Here is a 21,643-nt window from a genome sequence, read left to right as displayed (position 1 = left end):
TGTATTATTGTGCTTTGGACAAAATAAATAAATAAAATAAATAAAAATAAATAATAGAAATAGGAATGGTAACAAAATGGAATACTTATTTGGTCAAGTGTGAATAAACACAAAAGGATTCTGTCTCTGTTGCAGAAGCTCTCAATATAAAATGTACACTATAAATAGCAGCCTGTGGGTTTGGCCATTGTGGAGGATTATCTGATCGTTGTGTTTCGTGACTGCTTTACTGACTTTGACTTTTTGGTCTGCTGATTTTTCCCCGCTTTGAAACTAAACCAGAGCAAAGTGTGTTTCACTTTGTGAAAGAAGAAGGACTGTGAATTACCTCACAGCTGCAAGCTAAGTATCACAGAACTGATAAGGGACTTGTACAAATTACCAGTTTGTTTGGAGACAAGTGCTCTTTGCTATACCAAAAGAGGGCTTAGTTTAAGTGAATTTTCAGTATAAAGAACATTGTTTTGAATTTTCAAACGTGTGTGGTGTCTGAAATTTGTACCTGTGAATTTTTGGGAGGTTTCTACCAGAGACCCCGACAAAACAACTAGGAATCTTTTTAATAACAAAAACTATACATTTTAAGGGTACACTGATCAATGTGTAGAACCAGATATGAAAGTGGATGGAGCCACTTCTATGCCTGTTTCTCTTATTCCTTTTTTCTAGTGTCTCTTCAACCTTTCTTGCTCTTGGTTCTCTACTCATTCAATACATTGCAAGAGTTGGGCCTCAAATGACAAATGTATGCAGAAAATCTAGGTGGACATTATTCCAGTACAATGTCCTAGTTACAAATCTGCTATTGGATGCTTGGAGAAGACAGAGGATAAGAGGCATTCAACATGTTACTTCAACAAATAGTTTGCAAACAAGGCAAAGTTAAATAATGGATTTGAAAATGATGCATTGAAATTCCAAAATAATGGCTTATGTTTGTGCACAAAAGCAGGACAAACCTGGTAACTTCAGAACTATGGGCACCTTCTAAAATCATGTTCAAATGCAATGTTATGCTGCTTATTTGTGATTAAGCCTCTCTGAATTTTATGGGACTTGCTTCTAAGTAGTTTTATTATGTTAGATCTTTCCTATGGTAGCTCTTTCCTGCTGCATTTATAATGTACATTTTATATGAAAGAAAAATAATATTTCTTTATACGGTATTCTCAAATGATAGTTTCTTATAAAATGATTATGTATGATATACATATTTTTTCAGTTATAAATCTTTATATTATAAATGATTATAATGATCAGTTTTTGCTCATGGATCACCTTAGAACATTATTTAGAAGCACATTTACTTTACAAATATTCAGCACAGATGAGGCTGTTGGAGAAAAATAGAAGAGCAGAGTTAATTATATAGGAATAGACTGCTAGCAATAACAATAACACTTAGACTTATATACCATGCCATAGTGCTTTATAGCACTGTCTGAGTGGTTTACGGTGTCAGAATATTGCCCCCAACAATCTGGATCCTCATTGATCTGGGAAAAATAGAGGGCTGAGTCAATCTTGAGTGCTCATGATCAAACTCTTGACAACACTGCATTCTAATGACTGTACCACTGCTCTTATATATAGCCAAAAGTGCATCAATCCAACACCTTATGTCCTATAGTTAAAATCGGATATGTTTTACAAGTTCATGAACAGACAGTTCATGACAGATGAATAAAATTGTTTCTTAATTTCATGGAGTTAGCAAACTAACGTCAAATCTAATAGGTACGAAGAGAAGAGAACAGAACAGAACAGAACAACAGAGCTGGAAGGGACTTGGAGGTCTTCTAGTCCAAACCCTGCTTAGGCAGGAAACCCTATACCACTTTAGACAAATTGTTATCCAACATCTTCTTAAAAACATCCAGGGTGGGAGCATTCACAACTTCTGGAGGCAAGTTGTTCCACTGATTAATTGTTCTAACTCTCCTGAAATTTCTCCTTAGTTCTAAGTTGCTTCTCTCATTGATTAGTTTCTCTCCATTGTTTCTTGTCCTACTCTCAGGTGCTTTGAAGAAATGCTAGACTCCTTCTTCCCTGAGATATTGGAATACTGCTATCATGTCACCCTTAGTCCTTCTTTTCATTAAATTAGACATACCCAGTTCCAGAAATGTTCTCTATATGTTGTAGCCTCCAGTCCATTGTAGCCTAACCCTGTATTAATTTATTTTTAACCCTGCTGTTCTGTTTAAGAAAAGTAACAAATCTTCTGTTCCCGGGTCACCCTGACCCGGACCGAAAACTCTTCATTTGCAGTGCTTATGTTTGGTCAATTTGAATACTTTTTTCACTTGGAAAGTAGTCTGAACATTTCTGCACACAATGATATGAAAATTGAACTGAAGAAATTAATCCTTATTGGTTTATTTTGCACATAAATATGCCTCCCCCCCCCCGTTTTTGTGAATTTTCTTTAGGTTTATTGATAATTATGCCTGCAAAATACATTCTATTTTACTAAAGTTGGTATGGGATTGGTAGCTTGAACATTTCTGAACATAATGATATGAAAATTGAACTGGAAAAATTGATGCATATTGGTTTATTTTGCACATAATGTATGCCTCAATTATTTCAATTTATATAAAAATTATGCTGTTAATTTCAAACTTACATACTTTTTTTTAGTAAAATGGATTTTTTTCATAAAATTAGTTCTCTGGCTACAATGTGGTTGATTTTCAAAAGGATATTCCAAATATTTCTAGACAAATATGTATAAACAGTGACAATAATGGCACACAGCAAGGCCGAGGGGGGGTGGCCCTTTTGTGGCAAAAATAAACCAATAAGAACCATTTTTTTCAGTTCATTTATATTTTTCTTATATTCAGAAATGTTCAATTTAGTATATCAAACCTTTTGGGGGAAAATTCCTTAGGGATTTGTAGCCTTAAAAAATAGAAATTGACACGAAATTAAAAAAGGATGGGGGGAGGGGCTTTTTGATCAAAATAAAAATATAAGTCTCAATTTTTCCAGTTCAATTTTCATATCATTATGTTCATAAATGTTCAAACTAGTTTTCCAGTTGAAAAGGTTTTCAAAAAGACCAAATTCAAGTGCCTAAAAAAAATCATTTTGGTCCGGGTCTATATGACCCGAACAGACTAAGTGTGACTTTTTTTTTGCCCAGAAAAAAAATTTTTCCCCCACCCCCACAAATATTTTTTTGATGGTCAGCATTGTTATATTGAGTAAATGAATGCCTAAGATTTTAAAGAATATTTCGGATTTGGAGCATAAAAAAATAAAAAGTGAAAATGGTTGCAAGCAGCTGAGGGGGGGGGGGAGGCCTTATTTCTGATGTTAAAAAACCAGTAAGAATCATTTTGTTCAGTTTCTTTATATTTTTCTTATATTCAGAAATGTTCAAGCTACCAATCCCACACCAACTTCAGTAAAATAGAATGCATTTTGCAAGCAAAACTATCCATAAATTGAAAAAACTTTCACAAAAACGGGGGGGGGGCGTGCATTATATCCGCAAAATAAACCAATAAGATTTACTTTTTTCATTTCAATTTTCATATCATTGTGTGCAGAAATGTTCAGACTACTTTCCAAGTGAAAAAAGCTTTCAAAAAGACCAAACATAAGCACTGCAAATGAAGAGTTTTCGGTCCGGGTCAGGGTGACCCGGGAACAGAAGATTTGTAACTTTTTTTGCCCAGCAAAAACTAAGCCCCCCACCCCCCAAAAAAAAATTCTCATAGAGAGAACCCCTGAAATGATGAAACTACATGAAATTTCAAGTTTCAGATATGCTGGGAAAATTTTTTACAGGGACTCAAACTTGGCTTCGGGTCACATACGACCCGAACAGAACAGCAGTTAAAAAGCATCTGAATTATGAACTAACCGAACTTCTGATAGCAGCGAGTGCCATAGTCTAGTCTAGTCTAAAGCCCTGGAGTTTGCTGGAAATTTCCCACCAGAATGTTAACCAAGTCTTTGCCTGATTAAATTTGATGAGACAGATGTTGTCAAAAAACTTGGCTGGATAGCTTTGTATTCAATATTTTATCACATTTATTAAGGCATTGACAAATTCTTCTTTTAAAAAGTCCAACTAAAGCTTTTGATCTCCTCTGGGTTTTTTCAGTATTTCAACATGAAAGCAATTATGTCCCACTTTCATAAGGATGAGGAGTGATGAGAAAAAAATGGACAATCCTAATTAAGTCCCACAAATATAGATGCAGTGCGCATACAAGAGTTCATTGATATGTAGCTGCATGTACTAGATACATAGGAGAGCCATCTTGTGAAGGTAAGTGCTGGAAAGGGGAATCAGGGACCATAATTTTACCTTTCAAAGGGTTTTGAGAAGCAACCTGGCCATAGTGATGTGATGACATCACTAAAAAGATTCAATTTTCTCCTTTTGATGAGGAATTTGATCTAATTCAACAGGAGGTTGGACTAGAAGACCTCCAAGGTTCTTTCCAACTCTATTCTGTTAATCAGTGGAAGAGCTGGGCTTCAGAAGTTGTGGATGCTTCAACACTCATGGTTTTTACAAAGAAATTGGATAGTATAAAATTTCCTACTTGGGCAAGGGGTTGAACTAAAAGACCTCCAAAGTTCCTTCCAACTTTGTTATTCTGCTTCTATGCTTTGACTGTTCTCCTTTCCCTATAGCAAAGGGAAGATATGATTTTCCTTCCTGAAAAACAGTGATGGGCGAACCGAACTCGCACAATTCGGGTCCGTACCGAATTTTGCGGTGTTCGGTACGCCGAACACGAACCTGAATTTTTTTGAAACTTCGGGCAAAGTTTGGGGTCGTGTTCGGTGTTCAGAGCTTTGACGTCACCGGCAGATTTCTAAGGACGCCAAGGTGATCACTTCCTGGATTCCATGGAATCCAGGAAGTGATCACCTTGGCATCCTTAGCAACCTGCCGGTGATGTCAAAGCTCTGCCCCCGGAATCTCTTCACGGGAGGGATTCCCCAGCTCCTTCAAAGCGAGGTCTTCATGTAAAAATAAACATTGTTATTTTTACGTGAAAGGACCGCCCTTTGCTTGCAGCGCTGCTGCGGCATCCTTTCACGTAAAAATAACAATGTTTATTTTTACATGAAGACCTCGCTTTGAAGGAGCTGGGGAATCCCTCCCGTGAAGAGATTCCGGGGGCAGAGCTTTGACGTCGCCGGCAGGTTGCTAAGGACGCCAAGGTGATCTCTTCCTGGATTCCATGTACGTGACGTGACATCAAAGCTCTGCCCCTGGAATCTCTTGGTGGGATTCCCTGTTCGGGTTCGAGTTCGGGTTCAGTTCGGGTTCGGCTGAATTTTGCGTAAAGTTCGTCCGAACTTGCCGAACCTGAACACCGTTGGGTTCGCCCATCACTACTGATAAACAGTTGGATTTCCTCTAGAGGAAAAATGAAATGGTTTTAATATACTTTTCAGGTTCTCCTCATGAATATAGGAGTGGGGAGGTACAAGACTGTGCAAGAGACTCAAGCCATAGTAGGCATATCCAGTGAAGGGCTACCAAAAAGTTTTACTACCACACTGTGGACGTGGCTTATGCATTTTCTTTCAACATCTTTCAGTGCAAATTGGGTATTCTGGGGTGGAGCTTCATTTTCGCTATCCCACTGCGTCCCCCCTGGTCTGGACAATAGCCCACCCCTGGGCATATCTGAGATACAACAACACCATTCCTCCCTTACATGTCACAATGATGTGGCAGAATAATAGAAATGATTGACCTCGAAGATAAGTGATTTCTCATTCTGGAAAAGATAACTTATTGACACCCCCAAAAAACCCACAATGGAAGATTTCACTTTCTATCTAAGTAGGTAGCCCAGGGGACCGCTAGCACATTATAGAACAAGAAAGCACAGAAACCCAGGGATATTCTAACAGTGCAAGTTATATAAAGAACTAATAGAGAATGAAAAGAAGTTTGAAATAAAATGTCCACTTTATGGAGAGAATTAAATGCTAAAGCCTAATTGACAATTAAAGACAGGAAGAAGCCTGCAAGTGCTGATATGTCAAAAGTGGCCACCAGGTGAAGTAGGATCATCCTTTACCAGTATAATATACAGATGTTCATGGTTAGGGCTGTGGTTTGTAATCAATAGGTGAAAGCAAATAAAACCTTTATGGATTAGCGATAATCTATAATTATGAGGCAAAGGAAGGAAGGAAGGAAGGAAGGAAGGAAGGAAGGAAGGAAGGAAGGAAGGAAGGAAGGAAGGAAAGATTAAAAAAAAGGGACATACTGTAAGTCAAATCATAAAGAATAAAAGATCCAATTTTTCTACAGGGGCAGAAAGAAAGAAAGAACATTGAATAGAAGAGGAACTACATGATATAGCAAAAGGGTATTAAGGTAAATTAAAGGGGGAAATATCCCAAACAAGGAGGTAAAATATGTTTTAAATTGACCAACAACAGGATCATCCTATAGCTCCACAAGGAAAATGAAAAATCAAGGCAGACAAATGAACATGTCCATCCAAAGTACATGTAATCGCCTACTACTACTACAACAACTACTACTACTACTACTACTACTACTACTACTACTACTACTACTACTTCTTCTTCATCATCATCATCATCATCATCATCATCATCATCATCATTATTATTATTATTATTATTATTATTTATCTAATTTATATGCCGCCCCTCTCCGAGGACTCGGGTTTGCTTACAACATATAAAAAGACAATTTACATCAAAATCCAATTAATTAAAGTTAAGAGTTAAATCTAAAAACTAAAAACCACTTAAAATGCACACATATCCATTCAAACCCACCATACATTCATCAGCTAGGGGGCAGAATCTAATGGCCCCAACCTTGGTGGCATAAATGACTCTTTAAACGCTTATGAAAGGCAAGGAGAGGGGCAGTACTAATCTCCAGGGAGAGCTGATTCCAGAGGGCTGGGGCCCCCACAGAGAAGGCTCTTCCCCTTGGTCCTGTCAAACAACATTGTCTAATTGACGGGACCTGGAGAAGGCTGACTCTATGGGACCTAACCGCCTGCTGGAATTCATGTGGCAGGATTATGATTGTCTGTTGATAAGAAAGACAATTATTAAGTGAGGCCCATTTTGCAACCTTTCTTGCCACTGTTGTTAAGTGGAACAGCTTGTCTCCAGAAGTTCTGAATACTGCAACAATGGAAGTTCTTAAGAAGATGTTGGAGAACCTTTTATCTGAAGTGGGGTTGCGTTTCCTGCCTAAGTAGTGTTGTGGTTAGCTCTGGCCCAGCTCCTGCCCCAAGGACTGTGGATGTGGGGGAGACATCCACTTGCTGCAGGCCTGTTTTGCCCCCGGTGGAATCTGCTGATGAAGGCTCCTCTGACCAAGAAGACATGAGTGACAGGGAGGAGGAGAGTGTGGCAGACAGCTCAGAAGGAGATCAATTATCTAGCTCCTCCTTGGATTCAGAACAAGAGTTAATGATACAGCCACGCATGCGGAGAGCGATGCATAGGCAACAACAACTGAGAGATTATTATCAAAGAAAATGAGGCCACCTGTGGTTGGGTGGGGCTGTGGTAATTAGTGAGGCTGCTATAAAGAGCAGCCTGTGGGTTTGGCCATTGTGGAGGATTATCTGATCGTTGTGTTTTGTGACTGCTTTACTGACTTTGACCTTTTGTGTGCTGATTTTTCCCTGCTTTGAAACTAAACCAGAGCAAAGTGTGTTTCACTTTGTGAAAGAGGGACTGTGAATTGCCTCACAGCTGCAAGCTAAGTATCACAGAACTGATAAGGGACTTGTACAAATTACCTGTTTGTTTGGAGACGAGTGCTCTTGGCTATACCAAAAGAGGGCTTAGTTTAAGTGAATTTTCATTATAAAGAACATTGTTTTGAATTTTCAAAGGTGTGTGTGTGTGTGTGTGTGTGTGTGTGAAATTTGTACCTGTGAATTTTTGGGGAGAAGTCTACCAGAGAGCACGACAGAACAAGTAGGGGCTGGACTAGAAGAACTCCGAGGTCTCTTCCAGCTCATTGTTGTTGTTGTTATTGCAGCTGTTAAGTTTGCAAAAGAGGATCATCTGACCTAAGGACGTTGCAGTTGTCATAAACACATGCCATTGTGCCAAGAATCTGAATTTTGATCATGTTGCTGCACGATCAATTTTGCTGCAACGGTTGTTAAATGTGAAAGTCACATTTTTAAATGTTGTTGTAACTTCAAACAGTCACCAAAATGAATGTTTGTAAGTCAAAGACTTAACGTAGATCATATACATGGCGTTAAAAGCCATTTTTTTCCAAAACAAAGCTTTCAAAACAGCTGGATATGTATGTGTATGTGTGTAGTGTTCTGTCTCTTCCCCAAACATATAGAATCCCAGGACTGAATAGTCTAAAAACAATTATAAATAAATAATAAAGCACATGTGTGCACACAAACAGACTTGATGGTTTATGCACTTGAGAACGTTGCCGTAGGATTTCTCCAAATTTTATAATTTTATAGCATCTTCATCATTCGTCTACTCATTTCCCCTTCATTATGCTTCCCCTTCAGTCTCTAAATCGTGCATTGCAGTGATTAGCATTGCTTATAATAACACATAATTTGGATATATTTTATTGTACTTACATACAATATTGTATTTCATGTCTCAGTACTGAAAATAATGTATATATGTACGTATCTCTATCTATCTATCTATCTATCTATCTATCTATCTATCTATCTATCTATCTATCCATCCATCCATCCATTTATCCATCCACGCATCCATCTATCTATTTATCCATGCTTGCATGCATCCATCCGTCAATCCATGCATGCATCCATGCATCCATCAATCCACGCATGCATGCATGCATTCATCTATTTATCCATCCATCCATGCATCTATCTATTTATCCATCCATGCGTCCATGCGTCCACGCACCCACGCATGCATGCACACATGCACACACTCATGCACCCACCCACCCACCCACACATGCACACATGCACACATGCACACAGGCACACAGGCACACAGGCACCCATCCATGCATCCATGCATCCATGCATCCATGCATCCATCCGTCCGTCCGTCCGTCCGTCCATCTGTCTGTCTGTCTGTCTATAAAATACACAGAGAGAGAGAGAGAGACAGACAGGCAGGCAGGCAGGCAGGCAGGCAGGCAGGCAGAGATTTGGCCCTAAGTTATGTACCATTGTCTATGGAGATTTTCGGTGGTGCAATGGTTAGAGTGCAATACTGCAAGCTACTTCTGCTGATCACTCAGTAGGCTCAAGGTTGACTCATCCTTCCATTCTTCCAGGGTCAGTAAAATGAGGACCCAGATTGTAGGGGGCAATGTGCTTACTCTCTGTAAATCACTTAGGGAGGGATGTAAAGCCCTGTGAAGCGGTATATAACTCTAAATGCTATTGCTATTGCTATTCTCAGTCATCCAGGTCACATTTATCCCAAAGGTGAAAACTGTTGAAACTACAAGTTTCAAAATGGTTGAAAGGCCTGTGTCCTAATCTGCATTGTGCAACATCAAAGTCTTTTCAGCAGTTTCAAGAAGGTTCCACGCCATTGGAGGGCAAGATAAACCTCCAAGTAGCCTCAACGAATCACAGAAAGAGTGCTAATGATCACATGACTGCAAGGAATATACGTAAATCCTTCTATCTTCCACCAGTCAGAACTGAAGAAGGTTATTGGATAAGAAGTTAAATGTCTTCAAAGAAAAAACCCCAAAAAAAACAATGTCCAGTTGCTTTTGGAAAAAGTGCCTTTGGGTTATGTACCCTTATTATATGGGTATGATGACTCTGAAATATTGCTTTTGTGCCCTTTATTGCTCTTCAAAAATGAATACCAGAATGTTAAAAGCTGTTTTTAAAATATTCATCAATGACTTTTGAAAAAAGAAGAAGAAAATGTTACAAAGCATTGCAATTCATCACCGCTCATCTGTCTTGAGATGAGTTTCTCTTACACGAACTGCAGCCGAGAGGGTTTATTGAAAATACGGGAAAGGGGAAAAAAAATAAAACAAAATGGATTTGCTTTCCCTACGCAAACAGAATGAATGTCCCGACTGTTTTAATGGAAGAATTCATTTAAACATTTGGAACTTTATGATAGGCTTAATATAGGAGCTATCTGTAGCTTATGCTAATGTTGCCCTTCCTATTCAAGCTGGACTAATTACTGCTAAAGATTACTTTTCCAGAATCTTGAAACCCAGTTTTGTTTTCTACCACCCTTGCCAAAAGTCCTTGCATAGATTAATGCCAATTATGCAAATGTATTTCACTACTCTTACAGCATCCTCGCTCTCTTCCTCTCTCCATCCCCTTTGAGCTTGATATACATATAAAACCATGCCAACAACTGCTAATCTGAACAGCCACATCTTCATGTTGCTTCATATTGGAATAGTCACCAGAGCTGGAAGGAGAAACCCTTTGTCACCCCACCCACCGCCCACTATGTATTCAATTGATGTAAGATAATTTTTCTCAAAGGAGAATAGAGTTTTTGAGAAATTTATGGGTGATTATGTCTTTCTCTGAGGTAACCAAGATCTTATATGTGAGTATCTTTAATTAATCAGCCATTTCTCTTCTAGCCTCCTTTCCGTGCCTCAATTCAGTCCTAAATCCCAGCGACCAGTTAGGTCTCACAGAGTGGGCCTTCTCCGGGTCCCGTCAACTAAACAATGTCATTTGGCAGGGCCCAGGGGAAGAGCCTTCTCTGTGGCGGCCCCGGCCCTCTAGAACCAACTCCCCCCGGAGATTAGAATTGCCCCCACCCTCCTCGCCTTTCATAAGCTCCTTAAAACCCACCTCTGCCGGAACTGAGATATTATTTCCCCCTAGGCCTTTACAATTTATGCATGGTATGTTTGCTTGTAGGTATGATTGGTTTTAAAATAAGGGTTTTTTAGTTGTTGTAGTATAGGATTTACATGCTGCTTTTATTATTGTTGTTAGCTGCCCCGAGTCTACGGAGAGGGGCAGCATACAAATCCAATAAATAAAATAAATAAATAAATAAAATAAAAATTTTACGATCTATTCCCACATACTTTTTTCAAACAGTGGTGTTTACCACATATGTCCATCTTCTGTAGTGATTATTTTGCTTCTTTTCCCAGGATCCCTTAGCACAGTGATGGTGAACTTCCCCCCCCCCCCCCCGGATGCCGAAAGAGCATGTGTGCATGCTATCATGCATGCATGAGTGGCCACACCCATAATTCAATTCCTGGGGAGGGTGAAAACAGCTTCTCCTACCCCCCCAGGAGGCCTATGGAGGCCGGAAATGGCCTGTTTCCCAACTTCTGGTGGGCCCAGTAGGCTTGTGTTTCACCCTCCACAGGCTCCAAAAGCTTCCCTGGAGCCAGGGGAGAGAAAAATGCCCTCCTACATAACCCCTAGAAGCTCTCTGGAAGCCAAACACACCCTCCCCTAGCCTCTGTGAGAGACAAAAATCATCTGGCTAGCACACACAGGCATGTTAGAGCTGAGCTAAGGCATTGACTCGCTTGCCAGCAGATATGGCTCCGTGTGTCACCTGTGGCACCCATGCCATAGGTTCGCCATCACAGCCTTAGCTAATAAAGTGAGCCCCAACTCAGACATGCTGGAAACAACCTTTGACTGACTCATTTCTTTGTTGTTATTGTTAGTTGCAAAGTTGTGTCCAACCCATCAAGGCTCCATGGACAATGTTCCTCCAGGCTTTTCTGTCCTCTACCATTCCCCGAAGTCCATTTAAGCTCATACTGATTGCTTCACTGACTCCATACAATCACCTCATTTCTCTGTTGTCTCCTTCTTTTTGCCCTCAATTGTTCCCAGCATTTAGCTCTTCTCCTGTGAGTCCTTCCTTCTCAATAGGTGGTCAAAGTATTTGAGTTTCATCTTTAGGATCTGGCCTTCTAAAGAACAGTCAAGATTGATCTCCTCCAGGACTGACCGGTTTGGTCACTTAGCAGTCCAAGGTACTCGCAGGAATATTCTCTAGCACCATAGTTCAAAGGTCTCAATTCTTTGGTGCTCAGCCTTTCTTATAGTCCAACTTTCATAGCCATACCTTGCAACTGAGAAAACCATAACCTCCACTATACACACTATGACTCATTACTATTGTTCATCTAATTTTTGCCTAATGGCACTGGCTGAGTAAGTTTTCAGGCAGGGAGTTATTTATTTGCAATCCCAGGAGATTGTGAAATGGGATCATCAGCATACAAATAATTTATTTATTTTATTTATTTATTCATTTGTCCAATACACAAATACATAGGAAGAAAAATAGACATGTGTTGATATAAATGAGGGTGGGAGTGGAGTTAGAGGAGAGGATATATGAAAGGAAGAGAATATATAAGATAGGAGGAAGAAAAAAAAGACAATTGGACAGGGGACGAAAGGCACACCAGTGCACTTATGTACGCCCCTTACTGGCCTCTTAGGAACCTGGAGAGGTCAATCGTGGAGAGTCTAAGGGAGAAGTGTTGGGGGTTAGGGGTTGACACAATTGAATCTGGTAATGAGTTCCACACTTCGATAACTCGATTGTTGAAATCGTATTTTTGACAGTCAAGTTTGGAGCGGTTCGTATTAAGTTTGAATCTGTTGCGTGCTCTTGTGTTATTGCGGTTGAAGCTGAAGTAGTCATTTACCGGTAGGACGTTGCAGCATATGATCTTGTGGGCAGTACACAAATCGTGTTTTAGGTGCCGTAGTTCTAGGCTTTCTAGGCCCAGGATTGTTAGTCTATTTTCGTAGGATATTCTGTTTCGAGTGGAGGAGTGAAGGGCTCTTCTGGTGAAATACCTTTGGACATTTTCAAGGGTGTTGATGTCAGAGATGTGATATGGGTTCCAAACAGATGAGCAGTAGTCTAGGATAATAATAATAATAATAATAATAATAATAATAATAATAATAATAATAATAATTTATTGGATTTGTATGCCGCCCCTCTCCGTAGACTCGGGGCGGCTAACAACAATAATAAACATAACATGTACATTCCAATAACAAAAAACAACTAAAAACCCCTATTATAAAACCAAACATACACACAAACATACCATGCATAACTTGTAATGGCCTAGGGGAAAGAGCTATCTCAACTCCCCCATGCCTGGCGGTATAAATGAGTCTTGAGTAGTTTACGAAAGACAGGGAGGGTGGGAGCAGTTCTAATCTCTGGGGGGAGTTGGTTCCATAGGGCTGGGGCCACCACAGAGAAGGCTCTTCCCCTGGGGCCCACCAAACGACATTGTTTAGTCGATGGGACCCAGAGAAGGCCAACTCTGTGGGAACTTATCGATCGCTGGGATTCGTGTGGTAGCAGGCCATTCAGGATGGTACTCTACTACTAGACCGTAGTCTTTCCTGTTGAAGTCCTCATAGTTATGACTGGTTCAGCTACTACACAAGCCTGATTGGCTCTGATGCAAGCATCTGGCAAGCTGAAAAATGGAGCCCTGTCATTGGCTCAGAGTTTGACAACTCCAATATAAAAGGAGCTGTCAAGCTGTCTGTTCTCTGTTATGTTCTGGGGTGCTGAAATAAAGGTTTGCTGTTACTGTTCACCTCTGCATCGGCCTCCATTCCTGTCTGCCCTGACTCACTGATTTAATATTTCCCACTGTACAGATCCAGAAATGGTTAATAAGAGTACAATAGACAGTGAGGGGAGGAAATCTCTTCTGGTCTCAATAAGAACTGATCTTTTGAGGTAATCCTTGTCAAAAGCAGAAACTCGTGTCCTTTAGACATAAGCAGATGATGAAATGAGAAAAAAATAATTATGCTGGGCAAGAAAAAGAATGTAGAAAAAGAGAGAAGAATTGATAAAGTGTATGGGCAGGATCAGAAAAATAATAGGAATGTTTTTAGAAAAATTGTAAGTTGTTACTAGAATTGGACCTAGGTGGCCACCACTTATTGATATAAATTATTGGGAATCAAGCATAACTCAATGGCATCTAAGATCTTTTTTAAAAATTAATAAGTATGTTGTATTTTCTCCAGTATGCCATTCTTCAGATAGGAGCCATAGTGGCACAGTGGTTAGAGTACTGCAAGCTGTTTCAGATGCCTGCTGGCTGCCTTCAATTTGGCAGTTCAAATCTCATTAGAGTCAAGCTTGACTCAGCCTTCCAAGTTTGGTAAAATGAGAACCCAGATTGTCACGGGCAATATGCTGACTCTGTAAACTGCTTAGAGAGGGCTGTAAAGTACTGTGAAGTGTTATATTGACCTCTCCCCCTTTCTAAGAGGTCTGTAAGGGGCGTACATAAGTGCACCATTGTGACTACCGTCCCTGTCTTACTGTCCTTTTATCATTATATTTTATCATTACGTTTCTAATGTTATGCTTATACAATGCCGCCGGCGACTTACCAGCCGGCGCGGGGTTGCGGCGTGGGTGGGGAAGGAGGCCGCCATTGTGGGGGCGGTGCCTGCGGCCCCTCGTCATCCCCAGGGGCCGCAGGGATGATGTGTGTGGTGGCGCTGGCCACCCATTGGCCGGGCGAGGGTGAGGCAGCCCTATAAAAGGGGCTGCCTCGTGGCGCAGTTTCCCTCGCCCGGCAGCTCGGAGACACGGCCCTGCGGCAGGAAGAGAAGTGTGGCTAGGCCCGAAGGCCGAAGAGGACGCATGGGCAGCGATCGGAGCCGCAGGCCGGCGGCGAGCGCTGGGGGAGAGCGAGTCGGGCCCGGAGGCGAAGAGGACGCGGCGGAGGCAGCGGGAGGCTCTGAGCCGGCTGCGCACGCGGCGCGGAAGGCGCGACCAGGCCCGGAGGCCTGACAAGGCCGCAGGGGCTTTCTGAGGCTCAGGCCGGCGGCGCTCCTGCGGTCATTCGGGCGATCTTTTCTTGCAGGGGGTAGTGATGGCTGGAGGCAGCAGGGCTAAGTCGGGGACCCGGCGGGGGGCAACGGGGGGGCAGGCTGGTGAGCAGGGCACCCCCCCCCATCGAGCCCCGCCGTACGGGCAGGAGGAGGGCCCCCAAGAGGACATGGGGGGAGGCCCCTGGAGCTGGACAGGCCGGTAGGCCTGGCAGGGATGGCAGCTCCAGGGGGGAGGTAAGCCACAGGGGGCGGGCAGCAAGGAGCCGGGGGAGGACACCCAGGGCTGCAGGCCGCCAGGGAAGGGCCCCATCCCGGGGGCCATGTGGCAAAAGGAGGGAGGCCTATGATACAGGGGAGGGGGACCCCAGCCCAGGGGAAATGAGTGGATTTGATGAGGGGTCCCCCACTGCACGGGCGGTTGGGGATGTGGATGCTGGGGAGGAGTCAGTGTCTGTATCCTCACACCTTCTTTCTGCCTTGCTCGAGAGATTGGATGAGGGGCCAAAGAAGAGGGGCAGGTCCCGGCACGAGGACGCCAGGGGTGCCACGAGCGCAGAGGGGACCCGGAGCTCCTCGGAATCGGAGGGAAGGTCCCAGAGGGTGAGATCCGGCCAGCGCGCTAAGAAGAAGCGCAGAAGGAGTCGGGGAAGCAGGGCTGCTTCCGGCTCGGAAGAGGCTGATGATGACTCTTCACATTGGGGTGAGTGCCCTGTGCCTGGGCATCGTTGGTCCCGGCCACGGGGTCCACGAGGCAGGCTACGGGCGGTTAAACGCAAGTCACACAGGTCACATAAAACATGGCGTTCGCGCACGGCAGCTCAAGTGTGGGGGAGGGGCCGAAAACGTGGGGTGACAAAACGGGCAGGAAGAAGAGGGACTCCTCGAGGGATAGCTCTGAGTCCACAACCACGGAGTCCACTGATACTTCCACGGTTGATAGTGACAACCCCTTTGCCCCGGGCCTCCCTGACACTCCTTTGAGTATGCATATGTCCCAGGCCCTTAAGCGTAAAATTTGGCGCGGGGCCTATGTGGATATATTTAAGATTTTATTGCCGAAGACATCCAAGAAGGACAAGGACAAGGACGGTAAGAAGGGATCTGAGGAGTCAAAGGACACCAAGATGGACAAGGGGATATTATCTTGGGCATACACCTTTTTGGCGTATCACTCGGTGGTGGTTGAGGATGACGTCCATAAGACTCACGAGCTCATCCTGTATATGAATATGATACTACGTACGTATCAGGAGTTTGGAGGGGAGGCTTGGAAGCAATACGATGAAAACTTTAGGAGGTTCGCCGCCCACAATAGGCACTGGCCGTGGGACATGCGGCACAACGATCTGTGGCTTCAAGCCACGCAACAACCGGCCACCCCAGCTAGCGGGCGTACGCCTACCGGCCACCTGCTGCTGACCCAGGGAAAGGAGGCTACCCTCCCCCGCCCGGGGGCGGGTTCGGGGACCCTGGGCTCGGCGCAGCGTAATGCGACAAGTTCGCCCTTTCGGATCCAGCCGTACTGTTACGAGTACGGCGCCAGGGGAGCCTGTTCCAGGCCAGTTTGCCGCTTTCGCCATGCCTGCGCGTTGTGCAATGGCAGGCACCCCACATCAGCCTGTTATAGGAGCAGGGGAGGAGGCGGTAACAAGTCAGCGTTGGGCTCTGCCAAGCCCCAGGCGGCTGGAGCTCAGAACAAGGGGACCAACCCCCATTAAGGTGGACAGGTTGAGGGAATGGCTCACGAGCTACCACCCTAGGAAAGGCGCCGAGTTCTTGGTTTCAGGTTTTTCGGAGGGCTTTAGAATTCCATACGAGGGGCCCAGGATTGCTTGCCTGGCAAGCAACCTGAGGTCAGTGTCCGGGATGGAACAAGTTGTGAGGGAGAAAATTATGAAGGAGGTGCGGGAGGGCCGGGTGCTGGGCCCCTTTAGGGAGCCGCCCCTGCCCTCTCTGCAAGTATCCCCCCTGGGAGTGGTGCCCAAGCGAGCGGCCGGGGAGTTCAGGCTCATTCATCACCTGTCTTTCCCTCCGGGCGACTCGGTAAATGATCACATCCCTGGGGACCTGTGCTCAGTGCGCTACACCCCTTTTGAGACGGCTGTCTCGGTGGTGCGAGAGTGCGGACCAGGGGCCCTGATGGGCAAATGTGATATCAAATCGGCCTTCCGGCTTTTGCCGATTCACCCGGAGGATTTCGACCTTTTGGGTTTTCAGTTCGAGGGGGGGTTTTTTGTTGATCGGGCTCTGCCGATGGGTTGTTCAGTTTCATGTTCATTGTTTGAGAAGTTTAGTTCTTTCTTAGAATGGGCCCACTTGAAGAGCTCAGGGATTCGGTCAGTTGTCCATTATTTAGACGACTTTCTTTTCGCAGGGCCGGCGGGCTCTGACGAATGCCAACGGGGAATGGCTGGTTTTCAGGGGTTGTGCGGGGACCTCGGCGTGCCTCTGGCACATGAAAAGACCGAGGGACCCACCACTAGGCTTACATTCCTGGGCATCGAAGTTGACTCGGTTGCCCAGACTTGTAGGCTTCCGGAGGATAAACTCGCTAGGCTACGGAACACGGTGAGGGTAGTTAGGGCCGCCAGAAGGGTGACTCTTCGGCAGGTGCAGGAGCTGGCTGGTTTGTTGAATTTTGCTTGTAGAGTGATAGCGCCGGGGAGGGCGTTCATGTTTAGGCTCTACCAGGCGACGGTCGGTCTCAGCAAGCCACACCACAGAATTCGCTTGACGGCTAGTGTTAGGAAGGACCTGGGAGTCTGGCAGGAATTTTTGGACACGTACAACGGGGTCTCCTTTTGGAGGCAAGACATGCTGTTGAAGGGCGACTTCCAGGTGAAATCTGACGCTGCCGGGACGGCTGGTTTTGGTGTGGTCTGGAAGGATAATTGGTTTAGGGCGGACTGGCCTCAGGAGTGGCAGGGCACCGCAGTGTGCAGGGACTTGACGTTCTTGGAACTGTTCCCAATTGTTGTGGCCATCGAGCTGTGGTCCCCTAGCTTTGCCGGGAAGACGGTACATTTCTGGTGCGACAACATGGCGGTGGTGCATGTGGTCAACACGCTTTCTTCCAAAAACGAGAGGGTGATGGGTTTGGTGCGTCACATGGTGGTTAGGTGCCTGGCCAGGAACATGCTTTTTCGGGCTCACCATGTCCCGGGGATCAGGAACGGGGTAGCTGACGCGTTATCAAGGGGGCAGTTGGCTAGGTTCCGGCTGCTTGCCCCACAGGCCGCGGAGCATCCGGAGGCATCCCCCCGCACCTATGGCAGATTGGAGGGTCGACATGAACAGGGCAATGGACCTGTCCATAGCAGCAAGCACCAGGAGGTCATACCAGCGGGCAGGTAGGGAATTTTGGGCTTTTCGTCAACTTAGGAGATACGATCAGCTTTGGCCTGCCCCGGTGGAGCACCTGCTTGAGTTCTGTTCTCTTAGTAAGCGCTGGGGGTTGTCAGCCCGCACAATTCGGGGCAAGCTGGCTGGCCTTGCTTTCATAGCCAAGTCCAGGGGTTTCGCGGACAACACGGGGGACTTTAGGGTCAGGAAAACACTGGAGGGGTGGATCAGGGAGAAGGGCCCGCCCCGGGGAGATTGGAGGCGCCCCCTTAAGTTAGCTCACCTACTGGGCTTGGGCGATTTGTGGAACAGTTTGTGCCGCTCTCAGTACGAGGCGGCCCTTTATCGCGCAGTTGCGGTTACGTTGTTTTTTGGTGCTTTCCGGATAAGCGAGGTTTTGGCGGCATCCAAGTTCGATAACTCTGGCCGCGCCTTTACGGCTAGGGACATTCGATTCCGGAGGGGCTCAGTTTGCCTCCAGCTGCGCTGCTCCAAAACGGACCAGAGAGGCCGGGGCATGACAGTCCAACTTGCCAGGACCAGCCATAAGAAGGTGTGCCCCGTTAGGGCACTCTCAGCGTATTGGAGCATCCGGGGAGGTTACCCCGGCCCGCTTTTCTGTCACGCCTCTGGGGAACCTCTCACCAGGTACCAGTTTTGGGCTGTGACGACTAAGGCCCTGGCCCGGATGGGCCTGGACCCCAAACGTTTTGGGACTCACTCTTTCAGGATTGGTGCAGCTTCCTTTGCAGCCAAAGTGGGTTTCAGCACTCCAGACATACGTGCGGTGGGCCGTTGGCGATCGAAGGCCTTTCGGGCCTACATCCGTCCTTAGGTGAGTGGAGCGGGACCGGGCGTGGCCCAGGTGGCCAATTCTGATGCTGCTTTGTTTCTTCCCTTCCTTTTAGATGATGTTCAGGGGGCTCGGAGAATCCTGATCTGTGGCCACAGCATGGTGTACTGGGCCGAGAGGCGGGCCCAGGAGACAACGCCTGGCATGCAGTTGCAGCTGGACCGGCATGTTAGAGTGCAATGGTTGGGTCGTAGAGGCCTACGTTGGTTGGATTTGCTTCCCTTGCTTTTCAACAGCGGGAAGGTGCAGAGGGTGCCGGGATGGTTGGTCTTACATGTGGGGGGTAACGACCTGGGAGCAATAACGGGCGTTGACTTGCTGTGGCACATTTGTGATGGCTTGCAGGTGATTTGGAAGCGGTGGCCGGACACCCATATTTTGTGGTCCAACATCTTGCCACGCAGGGTTTGGAGGCATGCTAGAAACCCCAGGGCGGTTGATAGGGCTAGAAAGAGGGTCAATAGAGAAGTTCGGAAATGGTTACTCCAGGCGGGGGGTGGAGTGATAGACCACCCTGACATCAGGGCATCACTGATAGAATTATATAGGCAGGACGGTGTACATTTGTCAGATAAAGGGAATGACAAATTTTTAGCGGACCTGCAGAGGTGCCTGCACATTCATGTGCAGGGGGGGGGAGCAGGGGGAATAAATTAAAATTTCACCCCCTGCTGTGGCCGATAGGGGGCGGAATTGGGCGTAAGCAGCAACGTGTGATCTCCTTTAGGGGCACCTCTACTGAGGTGAGGGGTGATCTCCCTCTCGGATCACAGGGCTCGACCGGCCTGGGTTCGGTGAGGGGGGTTGCTCCTGTGGCTCGCTGCATGGAGATTATCAGAGACCAGTGGCGAGCCATCCCACACGCCGCGGGGGCGTGGCCTGGGGCAGGGCGCAGGTGTAATTTTACCATGACCCTGCACCCGGGCTAGGAGCTTTCGCCCAGATGTTGCTCAGTTGAGTTTGGTTGGAAAGTTAACTCCGCCCCCATTTTATTTTGCACCACTGCAGGTCACGTGGGCTTATTTGGTAAAATAGTTAATCCAAGTTGAGTTAATAAAAGTGACCCTATTTATACCCATACCTTGTGTCCGACTGTTACTCCGCCTGCGCTGCAATGCCGCCGGCGACTTACCAGCCGGCGCGGGGTTGCGGCGTGGGTGGGGAAGGAGGCCGCCATTGTGGGGGCGGTGCCTGCGGCCCCTCGTCATCCCCAGGGGCCGCAGGGATGACGTGTGTGGTGGCGCTGGCCACCCATTGGCCGGGTGAGGGTGAGGCAGCCCTATAAAAGGGGCTGCCTCGTGGCGCAGTTTCCCTCGCCCGGCAGCTCGGAGACACCCGCCCACCCTCCCTCTGCTACAGGGTACATATGATGGGTCGCCCACGGTGGGGCCGAGTAGGAATTTTTTGCAACCACAGCAAATTGGCCTGGCTCTGGTTGTTTTTTCGCCTGCTCTACTCTGTACGTGGGAGTGCGGTTAGGAGGTGGTCTCACAAACTAGTGCCCCCCCCTCAAGGTCACTGGGGGGGGGTGTTGGCCGATAGGGGGTGGAATTGGGCGTAAGCAGCAACGTGTGATCTCCTTTAGGGGCACCTCTACTGAGGTGAGGGGTGATCTCCCTCTCGGATCACAGGGCTCGACCGGCCTGGGTTCGGTGAGGGGGGTTGCTCCTGTGGCTTGCTGCATGGAGATTATCAGAGACCAGTGGCGAGCCATCCCACACGCCGCGGGGGCGTGGCCTGGGGCAGGGCGCAGGTGTAATTTTACCATGACCCTGCACCCGGGCTAGGAGCTTTCGCCCAGATGTTGCTCAGTTGAGTTTGGTTGGAAAGTTAACTCCGCCCCCATTTTATTTTGCACCACTGCAGGTCACGTGGGCTTATTTGGTAAAATAGTTAATCCAAGTTGAGTTAATAAAAGTGACCCTATTTATACCCATACCTTGTGTCCGACTGTTACTCCGCCTGCGCCGCAAATTACCATCCTATAATTGTTTGACAAATAAAAAAAATAAGTAAGTAAAATAAAAATATGTAAGATAAAGTGTTATTAATATTCAAAAAATGTTCAAATTTGGATAGTTCCAAGTATTAAAACAAGATTATATAAAATGTGCATCCTCCTTGGAAACTGCTGGATTGACTCCTGCAGTTTTATTAGCCAAATTTTCAGAAGTGATTTATTTTTGCCTTCTGCAAATGCTGAGTAAGAATGCCTGGTCTAATATATGACAAGCATCCACGGTTTCTAACCTAGTGCTTTAACCACTCCACAGAACTGACTCTATTTACTGTGCTGTATTCATATCATGCTCTATTCTAACTTTGGACTATGATATACAGATAGATGGATATTTTATTATTTTGGAAAATAATTCAGAATTTCCTGGTCTATGTTTTCTTTAAGCCCAGGTAGTCTTGTGTGAATATCTGAGCAGGTATTGTCTCTGTTTATTTATTTTTTTGTCCAGCTTTCTTAGTCTGGGGTCCTCCAACTGTGATGGTTTGCAACTTTCACAATAGTTATAATCCAGCACATCTGAAGAATAGCATACTGGAGAAAGCTAATATTTATAATTTATAGCAGACATTTTTGAGGTCTTTT

Source organism: Erythrolamprus reginae, chromosome 3, assembly GCF_031021105.1.
Source record: "Erythrolamprus reginae isolate rEryReg1 chromosome 3, rEryReg1.hap1, whole genome shotgun sequence".
NCBI classification, from domain to species: domain Eukaryota; kingdom Metazoa; phylum Chordata; class Lepidosauria; order Squamata; family Dipsadidae; genus Erythrolamprus; species Erythrolamprus reginae.
The sequence above is the reverse complement of the archived record's forward strand: the minus strand, read 5'-3'. Positions refer to the sequence as shown.